Source organism: Panicum hallii, chromosome 5 (assembly GCF_002211085.1).
Source record: "Panicum hallii strain FIL2 chromosome 5, PHallii_v3.1, whole genome shotgun sequence".
NCBI lineage: Eukaryota > Viridiplantae > Streptophyta > Magnoliopsida > Poales > Poaceae > Panicum > Panicum hallii.
Genome location: NC_038046.1, coordinates 20,605,532 through 20,620,227, shown reverse-complemented (window position 1 = coordinate 20,620,227; position 14,696 = coordinate 20,605,532). Strand labels below are relative to the sequence as shown.

Below are 14,696 nucleotides of genomic sequence, written 5' to 3'. Positions count from 1 at the left end.
GCAATACACCCACCTAATCCTAGTCTAGGATGAGTTTGGGCGAACTCAAGGAACGCTAGATCAAGAGGTGAATGAACACGGAAAGCATACAAAGGTTTAGAGTGGTTCAGGCCGCCGGAGCATAAAATCCTACATCCACTGTGTGTTGTATTGCTTGTAAGAACTTAAAGCTCAGTGAGAACTTAAAGCTTCCGAGAGCTTGTGAGCTTGGAAGTCTCTGAATCCTCTTCTCTATCGTGTGCGCTCTCCCTTTTATAGGCTCAAGGGGAGCGTGTACACCATGCGGGGCCCCGACAGGTGGACCAGCGACATATTAAATAATGTACTCATCGGAGCCACAGATTCGGAAATCTTCCTCTTCAGCTCCTCCCTGTAGTCCTCGATCGGGAAGCTAATGTGCATATCTTCTACTAGGGTATGGTCATGTGCCGTCTCACCGGCACAGTGCCTGTTGTCAGTGACATGCACAGTGGAAGTCGTGCTGTCAGTGTTGAGTCAATTCCCGCTGACAGGCGAAGGGGCTGTGTTGACCTGCTGTGCTGTAGCTTCCGCGCACACTAGCAGCGCACGCCGTAGCACTCCTGCAGCAGATCATAATTATCCTTTGCTCACGTGCGCAGTGCTGTGATGTGACTACATGTCGCTCGCCTTCGTACGCGGTGTGGTGATGTGACGCGCCGCCTCGGTAACTGGCGGGCTTACCATGGTGTCAGCATACCTGCCCGACGTGTCAGTGAACAGCCCACGCCCTGACCTGGGCACGCGCACCCCTCCTACCCGCATTTAATGCGGTAGTTGGGCTGGCGTCCCGCAGAAGGGTGGCTGCCACCGAACACGTGGCAGAGCTGGCTTAGCAACTGGTTCCTTAGGGGCACGTGGCGACACCGGACCTCCTCCCCGGAGGGAAGGGAGGTCCGGGCCCCTGAGGCCGACCCAAGTGCACAGGCCCCCAGAGGGTCTGGCTTCCACACCTGGCGGCACCGGACCACCCCACGGGGGTTCGGGCCCGTGGTGGCCGTTCCTGAGCACTTTGTCCTGGTGGGCACATGGAGGCGCCGGACCTGCTAGAGCACGAGGTGAGGTCCGGAGACCATGACCCTAGCTGTTAAGTCCGGACCGTACACCCCGTCACCCAAAGGCTTATCGCGAGGTTACGGATAACCTCGCGCCCCTCGGGATGGACACACTAGCAGGAGGTACCCCTGTCTGTATGTACCGACAGAGGCCCCCGGGCCCACCTTGGTTTCGTACCTCACCCGAGGTGGGGCCATAATCCGGTGTTGCACTGGGTGGACAGATTGCTCGGGTGGTGATAGACCACGTCCTGACCTGCTTCCGGAGCCACAACCCCGCCATCTCCTTAACTCCGGTCCCGGAGGGCCCCGCACCAGAAGCGGAGGCCGCTGCCCGGGAGGGAGTGCAAGAGGCAGTGGAGATTGTGGCCGCCCGCTTCGAGCGCAACGTGGAGCTGGACCTGTAGAAGGAAATAGCTCCTCCGGACCACCGAAGGACTAGGACTAGTAGCACATATTATAAGTTATATAAAGTTTTGTACACGATATGTAATACAAAGATATACAATACAAATTGTTTTTTATTTACTATAAGTAATGTAATATTCTGTATATGACTAGCAATAAAACTTAGCTGTTTTGCAAGAAAAACTTAGCTGTTTTTCCATTTGCTTGTTCTGTCATGCTTACTGGACTACCTCGGTCCCATGGGGTTTAGTCCTGCACATGACTTAGGATCGACACTTAGTAATCGTTCCCACGGGGTCCCGGACCTTGCCGGCAAGAGTCCTTTGAGATGTAAGACTGGGCTTAGTGAATCAGAGCGCCAGGGCCTAGGCTTAAGGACCGAAGGGGTCCGGACTTCCGGATCTGTGGTTATACGGTACTTATCTTAGGTAGAGCATGTAGTCTTAGGGTACGGAACCAGGCTAAGCGGCTACACAACTCTGGACCCCGCCGAGGACAAGTACGCTTCCCCGAAGCCGGTCCCTAGAAGACCGGACCCTTCCTTCCTGTGAAGGAGTGGCCTGGGCGGAGACACAACCCAGCAACTCAATTTGGGCCTCAAGCACGGCATAGGGATAAAGGACCACATGGGGGTTAGTGTAAGCGGGAGACAAAAAAAGAACTGAATTGCATTAATCTCAGAGACAGGCCGAGAATAAATTTTTGCTTAATAAATTGGTTCAGATAGAATGTGCGATGTACGCCAGAGGTCGGGTTTACGAGGGCGGACCTCCACCGCCCTGGTCCGCACGGAGGTGCTACCATATTATAAAGGAAAAGATTTATTCTCGGCTAGGCCCCTAAGGATAGAACTTACGGAGGTGCTCAATGTTCTATGGATTGGGTAGCTGCACGCTCTCCTCCGAAGCTAGGCGAACAGAACCGGGCTGGCACACCTTTGACACCTGAAGGAGCCCTCCCAGCTAGGGGAGAGCTTCTGGAGCCCTTCTCGGTTCAGGATTCGCAGTAGGACTATGTCCCCGACCTGGAGCTCCCTACTATGCACGAACCGTTGATGGTAACGCCGGAGCTCTTGGCTATACCGTGCATTTCGGACTGCTGCTCGCCATCTTCGCTCGTCGACGAGGTCTACATCTTGGCAACGCTGCCGCTCCTGCAATTCCTCATCGAAGGCTTGGACTCATAGTGAGCCCATGGTGATCTCCGGGGGAAGGCATGCTTCGGCCCCGTAGACCAAGAAGAAAGGGGTCTCCCCGGTCGCTCGACTGGGTAGGCCCTCCTTGAGGGGCAGAGTGCCATGCACGGCCCTCTGCAGCCCTGGTGCACTTGTCGGCCAAGGCAAACAAGGTGGTGACAGTCTCCACCTGATGTGTCGCCAGCTTCTCCAGCATCTTCTCGTCACGGACCGCCTGTCGGAAAGCCGTGATAATAGATGCATCGGAGATATGTGGAATGGTCCCACGTACCTTGGTGAAGCGTGAGATGAAGGCCCGGAGGGTTTCCCCGGGTTGCTGCCTCACAGCGTGGAGGTGGGCCTCCACGCCATGCTGCTGGTACACGCTGGCGAAGTTCGCCGTGAACTGCGCGTAGAGCTCAACCCAGGATTGGATGGATCCTGGAGTGAGGTTCATGAGCCACGTCCGGGCTGGCCCGGTCAAGGCTACATGGAAGTAACTTGCCATTACGGCGTCGTTACCCCCAACCGCCGTGATGGCGGTGATGTAGACCTACAGGAATTCCGACGGGTTGGTTGACTCGTCGTACTTTTCCGGCAGGTGTGGCCGAAACTTGGACGGCCAGGCCACCGCTCGGAGGTGGTCTGCGAGCGCTGCACAGTCCACCCCAACCACCGGTGCTTGGGCGAGTCCTTGCGGCTTTGGCACAGCCGCATCAAGCTTGGCCTCCAGGTTCCGACCCTCGATGTTGAGCCGGCGCACACACGCCCGCTCGATGGTAACGCGGGCATCCTCTCCCGCACGTCTGCGGTTGAGCTCTGCCCGCAGATCCTCAGTCCGTGCACTCCTCACTGAAGGGGAGTGCACAGAGCCGGATGCGCCACTTTGGCGACGACGCTGGCTGGGCACAGATCCCCCCGCTGAGCCTAGGGAAACCTGTGCCAAGTTGAGGAGGCGGTCGATGTCGTCACGCCATTGCCTCAGCGCGTCGGGCGAGGCCGCCGCGCCTTGCGGGTTGTGGAGCAGCTCCCTGGCCGCCATCAACAGCCCGTTTTGAGTGGGCTACGACACGGCCCGGGAGGACTGCCCCATAGCTCGTTGTGGCGCAGCAGGCGCCACAACCCTGGATGGAGGACGGCGAGAGGCAAGCAGCGCAGATGATGCCACTTCCTCCCCCATCGGGTGGTCATGGAGCTCAACTAACTGAGGCATTGTGACCAAGGGCCTTGATCTTGCGCAAACCAAACTATTCCCCTACCTGACGCGCCAAATGTCGAAGGAAATCTCCAGCCAGGTGGCGGAATGCACCCGCCTAATCCTAGTCTAGGATGAGTTTGAGGGAAGTCAAGGAACGCTTAGATCAAGGGGTGAATGAACACGGAAAGCACACAAAGGTTTAGAGTGGTTCAGGCCGCCGGAGCGTAAAACCCTACGTCCATTGTGTGTTGTATTGCTTGTGAGAACTTAAAGCTTCCGAGAGCTTGTGAGCTTGGGAGTCTCTGAATCCTCTTCTCTATCGTGTGCGCTCTCCCTTTTATAGGCTCAAGGGGAGCATGTACACCATGCGGAGCCCCGACAGGTGGACCCAGCGACATATTAAATAATGTACTCATCGGAGCCACAGATTCGGAAATCTTCCTCTTCAGCTCCTCCCTGTAGTCCTCGGTCAGGAAGCTGATGTGCATATCTTCTACCAGGGTATGGTCATGTGCCGTCTCACCGGCACAGTACCTGCTGTCAGTGACATGCACAATGGAAGTCGTGCTGTCGCTGTTGGATCAATTCCCGCTGACAGGCGAAGGGGCTGTGTTGACCTGCCGTGCTATAGCTTCCGCGCACACTATAGCAGCGCACGCCGCAGCACTCCTGCAGCAGATCATAATTACCCTTTGCTCACGCGTGCGGCGCTGTGATGTAACTACACGCCGCCCGCCTCTGTACGCAGTGTGGTGATGTGACGCGCCACCTCGATAACTGGCGGGCTTACCGTGGTGTTAGCATACTTGCCCGACGTGTCAGTGGACAGCCCACGCCCTGACCCGGGCACGCGCACCCCTCCTACCCGCATTTAATGCGGTAGTTGGGCTGGCGTCCCGCAGAAGGGTGGCTGCCACCGGACACGTGGCAGAGCTGGCTTAGCAGCCGGTTCCTTAGAGGCACGTGGCGACACCGGACCTCCTCCCCGAAGGGAAGGGAGGTCCGGGCCAATGAGGCCAACCCAGGTGCACAGGCCCCCAGAGGGTCCGGCTTCCACACGTGGCGGCACCGGACCACCCCGCAGGGGTGCGGGCCCGTGGTGGCCGTTCCTAAGCACCTTGTCCAGGTGGGCACATGGAGGCGCCGGACCTGCTAGAGCACGGGGTGAGGTCCGGAGACCGTGACCCTAGCTGTCAGGCTCGAACCGTACACCCCGTCACCCAAAGGCTTAGCGCGAGGTTACGGATAACCTCGCGCCCCTCGGGTTGGACACACTAGCAGAAGGTACCCCTATCTGTATGTACCGACAAAGACCATGACAAGCTTCAGCATGAGCATTCTCACCCTTTCCTTGTTAGATACATTTGAGAAATTGACAAGATAAATAGATGGTATTAATTATATGATTATAATGTGGATTCCTCATTTCAACAGTTAGTAGATTATGACAAATCGAACTATTGTAACAGCGTTAGACAGTAACATACCAGACTATGCTAGGCAATTAGTATAATTGAAGTTGTCACATGAGTACAAGCATATCATGGTATTGCATGTTGTCAAACTCATTTGCATACAGGTCAGATTCTTTTGGTAAATCACTAAACAAGTATCAGTAAGTACATGAATTTAGAACTTAATGCAAGTTTGCACCACAGATCCAATCTCTTTGAACTTTGGAGCTCAGAAACTATAACACTCTATCATGGTCTGACAAAGAGTCTTATTGCCAAAAATTTGTTGATGTCAATACAGTTGGGACAGATCTTCAGAAAGAGATAATCTCTCACTAAAAGGCCCAAAAAATGAGAACATGGTTACATATCTAACATATAAATATACTGTAACTTATGCCAATGGAAAATTTGATGGTCATACAAGAATTATTCATTACAAAAAATTCTTGGTATGTTCTTACCAAGAAATCCTATATCTAATTGAAGGAGCCTCAGTTGCGAAGGCTCAGTCATTTACTATTTTAGATTATTAATATAAGGATCACCAGGCAGTTTCCAGTACACCTTTTCAAAACCAAATAACAAACAGGAAAGAATCATATGATGAGACATCTTTAGAAAAGAGATCGCTTTCCTACAACCCAGTTTTCATTAGAGAACACATCTCCATGAGTATAATGCCAAGGAAAGAATTCTGGCAAGGTTAAAGCAGCTAAGTGGAAGACCCGTTTGTACTCAACTATTTGTTTGGGAAGCATCCCAGCTGCTTAATTCAGAGGACATGGTCCTGAAGTCTTGCTTTTCTTCTTTTGAATGGAATTGACTTCAAACTCCATCTATCTTCTGAGCAGCAAGAGGAAGATCTGCTTGTGCTTAACAATTCATTCAGAAAACACCTAGCAGCTTAACTTAGAGAACATTGTTTCAAATTCTCTTTTTGTTTCCCTTTTGAAAAGGATTACCCAAAAACTCCATCTATCATCTCCGAACTGAACACAAAAAATCTAAAATATCTGGACGCTCCTGTGAGGTTCACTCTCACAAAAAATAACTCGAATTTCTGAACTTCAAACTATCGTTTAACAGTAGATTTAGCAGGCCAGTAATTATCGTGACTCAATGTGAGGTGAATTATAAAAACTGTGTGAGAGGGAACCAACCTTTTTCTTGACCTTACCACCAGGCAGGCGTTTCATCTCTTCCGGCTTAGGTGCAGAAGCATCTCCTAGAACAGCAAAGCAGCACACGTAGATTAGAGATCAACTTTTCAACCTTCGAGGGGCTCACATCTCCAGAATTAACAACGCAAGACGGACAGGAGACTACACAACCTGCAGCGCTGCTGGTGGAGCCGTTCCAGATCCCCACGTCCTAGAGGCGCTCCCCAACCATCTCCACGTCCTTGCCGCCGCCGCTGCTACGCGCCTAACCAGATCAACCACAGATTAGATTAGGTCGCACCAGAGATAGTGGATAGCGCGAAGGGGGAAGGAACGCCGCGGCACAGACCGGATGAGGAACAAGCGATGAGCTCGTCCGGGTAGACCCCGGGCGCGTGGGCGGCATGGGTGCCGGAGTCGGGTCGTGGTAGAGGGGTCAGGGATGCGGCGGTGGCCCCTGCACCGCAGAGTGTGGGTGCGGTGGGCGCAGGGGTTGGGTCGGCGTAGGGCTGGGGATGGGGGCAGAGGAGGAAGTGCCGCGCGGGCCGGTGGCGGCGGCGGCGGCGGCGGCGGAGAGGAAGGATGGTGGCAGCGCGGCGGGGACGGTGGTGACGACTCAGGCGGCGCAGAGGCGAGCTCGACGCGGCGTGGATGGCGGCGTTGACCCGAGGTGGCGTAGCTACAATCTGGACGCGGCGGGGATGACGGTGTCGATCGAGGCGGCGTGGAGGCAATGCGGGGCAGCTGGACGTGGCGCCGGATGTACGGGATGGTAGATGTTTCGATCGGACGACTAAGATTGTCGCATGGCAGAATGACCAAAGGAGCTGGGGTAAAGGTCGCAGCGAAAAATTATCCCCCAATTGGTTTTTTAGGAGTAGAGATAAATCTATTGGCCCAATAATGATGCATGTTCTCCTCCTATGTAGCATGCATGCAAGTCAGAGGTGGCACGCAATGATGCATACTCCCTAATTAAAGCAATCTCAAATACCAAGAAATAATTGCATATAGAAGAGTATGGAGTCAATCAAATGCTTAAGTAGATGTTACTTTTCAGGTTCCAATACATTTGCATTTATTGTGTATCTAGGAAATCAAATAAACAGCGCGGTCTTCAATCACAACTGCTATAGTTAATTAGGGTTAATATGGTTATTTTTCACGACTAGTAGTATGTCTAAAATTTTCTAAAGGAACAGTCTTTGTGGGACGGAGGGAGTATAACACATTATGCATGCCAATGTCCCCTCCTCTTCTTTTTTTTCTTTTCTTTTTTCAACTCTGTTTATTTTATTTTCCTTTCGTAATCTTCTTTTTTTTAGTTTTTATAATCTTTCTTCGGAGCTGCTAGCACCCGGACGTCCGATCCAAGCGGTAGAGCAACAGTAAAAAAGACCCCGCGCGCAATATGTACTTTATGTTGCATGCAACATCTAATAAATCTTTAGATATCCTTGTATGATTGATAGACTTGTGTATCTTATATGTGGGCAAAAAGTAGAGCCGGTTTGAGGAGCATCGGTGGGGGAGATGGGAGATGAAGAGAGGAAACTGAAAACAGTAGAAAATAGAAAGAGATAAAACATTGCAAGACGAACCTTGCAACATCAAAAATATGATAAGACAACATCAAAAACATGATAAGACAACATCTTAGTTTTACTTTTGTAACATCACAAATAGTGAATGAGAGATTATATATTGTAACATCTCAATTTATTTTGACAACATTGTGTTAGGGATAGATCCCCTGGGTACCGCAAGGAAGCTACCCGTGAGAAAAAAAAGAAGTCTGATTCCTATTAGGATTCCACTGTAATCCTATTAGGACTCATACCTTGTAATCTTACTAGAACTCCTACCTTGTAATCCTACTAGGAACCCCGTCCTCTGGGATATATAAAGGAGGGTAGGGATACCTAGATAGGTAGAGAAATAACAGAGAGAACCAACAGAGAGCACCCAATAGGCAACTCAATACCCAAGTGTTATCGCCGTATTTTGACCGGACCAGAAGTGGGCCATGGAGCAAGATGGGCCTAGAAGGCAGTCACGACAAGCTTGCGAATCGGGCTTTGTGCGGATGATGGAGGCCAGTAAGGCCGTGTAAGTTAGGAATAAACAGTTAAGATTCGTGTCGTGTTAGGTTAGGGTTAGTTAAAGAGAACAAGTCTACGGACTATAAATATGTACCATGAATAAACAAGAAAGACAGAATCGTTCATCATCAACTCTCGGCGTATCGCCTCCCCTGTTCTAGGGTTTCTCATCGGATAAGTGCCATGCGACCCCGATCACGTTCTGCGTGATCGGGGTAGCATCACCCTTGCTCGTTCGCTTACACGTTGCTCGTGCTGAAGCCTTGTAGATGGCGAGTAGCGTTATTTATCTTAGCCCGCATGGAGTATTTTATTCTTTTTGCACCTTAATCATGCTTCATTCGTTGCTCTCGTGGGCTTGATCGTCGTGTTCGTTCATGGATACGACGGTCATGTTTTGTTTCGTATTTATCAGTAGATCCGATCTGTTATGGCTAGTTTCTGTTTATTTAGAGGCTTAGTTCGATATGTGCATGATTAAGCCTTGCAAACGAGTTGAATGATCCGATGATATGCTTTGTATCGGCTTATCGCTTGAATAGAGGTTGTTTCAGGAATCGGCTTTTCGGTTGTTTCTTTGATCTCTGTTCAGATCAATATTCCGATGCCTTCGTGTATTTGTTAGGCTCAATCACGTGTAGGATGTTCCGATTGTGCAATGAGGGCTTAGTTGTCGTGGGTTGGATTAGATTGATATTTATGAAGCAAATCTTGTTTAAATATATATATATATATATATATATATATGTGTTCGTATGCTGCACGTTCCAGAGACCCGACCCGGTGTTGATGCAATCGGCTCTTTATAGCCGATACCGGGGGGAAGGTGATGAGCCGATCACGGCTCGGACTAATCTTTACACATGTCTATGCACGCAGGAGTTTGACATGTCATACCTTCCTGATCGGGTGCAGGATCAGGTGGCACGCCTAGCGACTCTCGGCCAGGGCGCGCGCCGGATTACTGGGTCGTTGACCGAGGGACCGGGGCCCACCAGCCGTCCCGGAAGCCTCCCGGCTCCTCGTGTTGCCTGTCGCTGCCCGCCGGCGGGTTTTGACCGACAACACATTCTGGCACGCCCAGTGGAACACTCTTCATCGACTTCGTCATCATCATCAGCATCATCTTCATCGACTCCTTTATCTTCGTCGACTCCGTCAGTGGTGGTCAATAAGATGGCAAGGGATGATCCGGTCACTTACGAGGAGCTCTCTGCTGAACACAAGCAGAGGTACGATGAAATCAAGACTCAATTTGAAGCCGATCTCATCGGCTCTTTTGAAAGGACTCGCAGCCACGGTGTCAGGTGGAGAGGGTTTTCACCTGAAGGTGCTCTTGATGGAGTAGATCTGTCTACCCCATCTGAGGATCGTACCAGAGCTCTGCGGCAAGCGGTGAATTATGCGGTGGCTCATTCGTTGCACCGGCATTCTGAAAGTTTGGTTAATGCTTTCGAGCGTGTAGCTTTACGGGTGGTCCAAGAAATTATGAAGCACCAACATTCTCCGACTGGGCCTACTCTGGGAAGCCATAAGGGAGAGTTGCCGTTCCAGACCAGACCCCCATTGCCTTATGCGCTTGCAGCGGCGGAATCACACGGTGCTCCAGCTTATGTGGTTTACAAAGTGGGGGGTGATCCCACGGACCACCAGTTCTTCAACGAGCCACCCAAGGAAATCCCACATGGCTACATGTGTGCATACATTCCGGATAGCAATAACCCGATGCATCTCTCACAGAAAGTAGCTGGAGGGGTTTCTGGAGCTGATGCGGATAAACAAGCATGGCTAGCAACTTATGCTATAGGGCCGAACCACGATAGTATGCACTCAGCCCCCGGGCTTCAAACAGCGGAACAAATTGGCGCCATTCTAAGGGATCAGTTTGGCATTTTGCCAAAGAGGAGAGCGATCGGCTATACAAAGCCGTATCCAAGCGATTATGATCTAATTCCATTGCCACCAAAGTATCGGCTCCCTGAGTTCACCAAATTCCGTGGTACAGAAGGTTCTAATTCTATCGAACACGTGAGCCGATATTTAGCACAGTTAGGTATGATTTCTGTATCGGATCCACTACGAGTAAGGTTCTTTTCGCAGTCGCTCACGGGATCGGCCTTCGGATGGTATACGTCATTAGGTCCTGACTCCATCCGTACATGGAAACAGTTGGAAGAACAATTTCATATTCAGTATCATTCAGAAGCTGCGGAAGCAGGGATTGCTGACCTGGCGCAGATGCGACAGAAGCATGGAGAAACTGTGGCAGAATTCATTCGACGCTTCAGGGAAATGAAGAATAGATGTTATTCGACACGGATTTCAGAAAAGGAAGCCGTAGAATTGGCGTCGCTAGGGTTATTGAAGCCGATTAGGGATCTGGCTTTTCAATTGGAATTCACTTCTTTGGCGCATCTCGTCCAGAAGTTGACGATGCACGAGCAGCGTCACCCTAAGCTGTACCAAGAAAAGTTTAAGCGCCAAGTAGCGCTAGCTGATACTGAAGAAGCCGATGACTCCGGGGAAGAAGCGGAAGTATCGGTTGCAGAATGGGCTCGTGGCGCAAATCCCGTATCGTGCAAGTGGGTAAAGCAAACAGGACCGGCAAAGGGGTTTGATTTTGATGTAAGCAAAGTGGAACAGATTTTCGATTTATTATTGAAAGAAAAGCAGTTGAAGTTTCCAGAAGGATACAAACTCCCCACAGCGCAAGAGTTGAAAGGAAGATCATATTGTAAATGGCATGATTCTTTTACCCACAGCACAAGCGACTGTAAGGAGCTCCGTCGGCAGATCCAATCGGCTATTGAGCAGGGCCGATTGATCCTAGGCCAGACCGCCATGAAAGTTGACACTCAGCCGTTCCCTGGTGTCAATATGGTGGAAAGTCATGATCGGACGGCAAGGCGACAACTGGACTTCGCGCTTGGCATCAACATGGCGAGGGTGGCATCACGTCGACAGAGCAAGGACGGAGAGGCTGATCTTAGCAATCGGCCCCAAAAAGTAAAGAAGGAATATGTTACAGAAAGGCAAGTAAGGTACGTAAGGAATCAACGGCCAACTTCTTCTGATCTTCTCAGGAAATATGAATACCAGTACCAGCAGCGCCTCCATCGGGAACCTGAAGAAGAGGAGTATGAGCGCCGCACCGGGAAGCGCCTGAGGAAGCACGAAGACGCCCGCGATCATTGGCACTGCCCGTTCTTCAGGTACTGTTGGGATTCAGGTATGAGCCGACTGCCTACTATCAGGGATTGCCCAGAGTGTGGACCAAGGAGGCCAGAAACAAGGGATTCGGTTTTCCAGCGGATGGGACCTGCCCCAATCCGGCAAGTGCGGGTTCGGTCACCTCGAAAGGAAGACGAAGAAGAAGATAGGTATCACCGTCCACGTTGGTGCCCCGATGGACTTAATCGTTCCCAGAAGCGCAGGGTTCAGCGGCTGCGTAGTTTGGAGGAGGCCGAAGCCAAGTACATCGAGATCTTAAGGAAAGCGCGACCGGATTTGGCAGAACAAGTTCATTATGTGCAGGAAAAGGAGTCGCGCCCGCCCAGGAAGGAATGATGGCCCAAGTCAACAAAAGCCGATAAGAAGGTATCGGCTGATGCACATATGGTTTTCGTACTTCCTGCAGAGTTCCATGCTCGGACCCAGGAGGAGCCATTGGTAGCCCAACTTGATTTGGGACCTCGGCCGGTGATATTCGAGAAGCCGCAAGCTAAGAACTACAAGCACCTGAAGGCCCTATATCTTAAAGGGTTTATTAATGGTCAGCCCGTTAATAAGATGTTGGTGGATACGGGAGCGGCGGTCAACATCATGCCGTACTCAGTCCTGCGCCGTTTGGGGCGGTCCACTGCAGATTTAATCAAGACCAATGTCACGCTAAGTGATTTCAATGGGCAGACTTCAGAAGCCCAGGGTGTCCTCAGTGTGGAACTCACCATTGGAAACAAAACCGTCCCGACTTCGTTCTTCGTCGTCAATAGCAAGAGCACCTACAATGTTTTACTTGGCAGGGATTGGATCCACACCAACTGTTGCATCCCTTCCACAATGCATCAATGTTTGATCCAATGGGATGGAGATGAGGTGGAAGTGGTCCAGGCAGACGACTCGATCGAAATTTCACGTGCTGCCATGAGTATTTGGGATGCAGAGGACCAAGAGCCGATCTCAGGGATGAGCCTAGAAGGGTGTGACCGCATTGAGGCTACAAAAAATGGTGTAAGGCTGGTCTTATCCACCGGCCTCACAGAGTAAAAGAGCTGCAAGGAGCGACACGTTGTAGCAAAGCTATAGAGGCCGATTCCTGCAATCAGCCCCAAAAAAATTGATTTTGTAAAGACAAGTGTTTTACATAGTTGTTATGATATGGCCAGCGTTGGTAGCCGGCCTTGTTCTTTTTGTAAAAATTTGGAAAATAATGGGATGCATAGAACGGCCGACCTTAACAATCGGCCGAGTTTTTGTGTATTGTATTCCTTTTCCACCTGCAGCATCGATCTAACAGAGGAAGGGAAGCTAGGGTATGGTTTCACATCGGCTGACGGACTTGAGGAGATAGATATTGGTCCTGGGGATAAGCCACGACCAACGTTCATAAGTAGGAAGTTACACCCGTCACTACGAGAGCCGATGATAGCTTTGCTGAAGGGATATGCCGATTGCTTCGCCTGGGATTACACAGAGATGCCTGGGCTAGATAGGAGTATAGTCGAGCATCGGCTCCCTCTTAAGGGCGGATTTCGACCATTCCAACAGCGGGCACGGCAGATGAAAGCCGAAGTCCTGGTTCAAGTAAAGAAAGAAATAGAAAAGATGTTGGAAGCTGGATTTATCAGGACTTGTAGGTACGCTGAATGTATCTCCAGCGTTGTGCCCGTACAAAAGAAAGACGGCCGATGGAGGGTGTGCGTGGATTTCAGGGATCTCAATAGAGCCACTCCGAAGGATGAATACCCGATGCCCATTGCAGAGACATTGATCGATGCTGCCGCCGGCCACAAGATTTTAAGTTTCATGGATGGTAATGCAGGTTATAATCAGATCTTCATGGCCCCTGAAGATATACACAAGACTGCGTTTAGAGTGCCTGGAGCGGTGGGTTTGTTCGAGTATGTGGTTATGACTTTCGGCTTGAAGAATGCTGGTGCGACGTATCAGCGGGCTATGAACCACATCTTCCATGATCTGATCGGCAACCTAGTGGAGATTTATATCGACGACGTCGTGGTAAAGTCCGCATCAGTCGAGGGACATCTGGACGATCTGCGGCGGGTTCTGGAACGAACTAGAAAGTTCGGGCTCAGGATGAACCCAAAAAAATGCGCTTTTGGCGTGTCGGCTGGGCAGTTTCTGGGATTTCTGGTTCATGAAAGAGGAATAGAAATTGGCCTAAAAAGTCAGGAAGCCGTACGCACCATGGTGCCACCCACCACCAAGAAAGAGCTCCAGCAGCTCATTGGTAAGATTAACTTTGTCAGAAGGTTTATCTCTAATTTGTCCGGGCGAATTGAGCCTTTTATGGAGTTAGTCAAGACTAGAACCAGTGCTGAGTTCCGCTGGGGGGCAGAACAGCAACGGGCATTCGAAGAAATCAAAGAATATTTGTCGAAACCGCCTGTGTTGGTGCCACCACAACAGGATAGACCATTCTATATATATTTATCAGTTGGCGACACTTCTATTGCTTCAGTGGTGGTACAATTGTATGATGGCAAAGAGAGGGTGGTATTTTATCTCAGCAGAAGGTTGTTGGATGCAGAAACAAGGTACCCCGAGATGGAAAAACTTTGTTTGTGTTTATTTTTTACATGCACCACGCTTCGCCATATTCTGCTATCGGCTGAAGTAATCGTCATCTACAAATCGGATGTCATAAAACACATGCTATCGGCTCCTGTATTGAAAGGCCGATTGGGGAAATGGATGTTTGCGTTATCAAAATTTGATATCCGATATCAACCTGCAAAAGTGGTTAAAGGGCAGGTGTTAGCGGATCTCATTGCTGAGAGGGTTAACACCAATATAGCAGCACTTTCTATACGAGCCTGGGCTATGTACTTCGACGGATCAGTTTGTGGAGATGGATGCGGCATTGGCGTCTTACTGGTATCGC

At 50.6% G+C, this 14,696-nt stretch overlaps 1 long non-coding RNA gene across 1 annotated transcript; it reads right to left on the bottom strand.

The window, feature by feature from the left end:
* Positions 1-5,659: 5,659 nt before the first annotated feature.
* Positions 5,660-7,210, bottom strand: LOC112895138. The gene is made up of 3 exons (XR_003229155.1): positions 6,820-7,210; positions 6,642-6,735; positions 5,660-6,535 (listed from the first exon to the last, which is right to left on the bottom strand). It is a non-coding gene; the product is annotated as an uncharacterized LOC112895138 (long non-coding RNA).
* Positions 7,211-14,696: the final 7,486 nt, after the last annotated feature.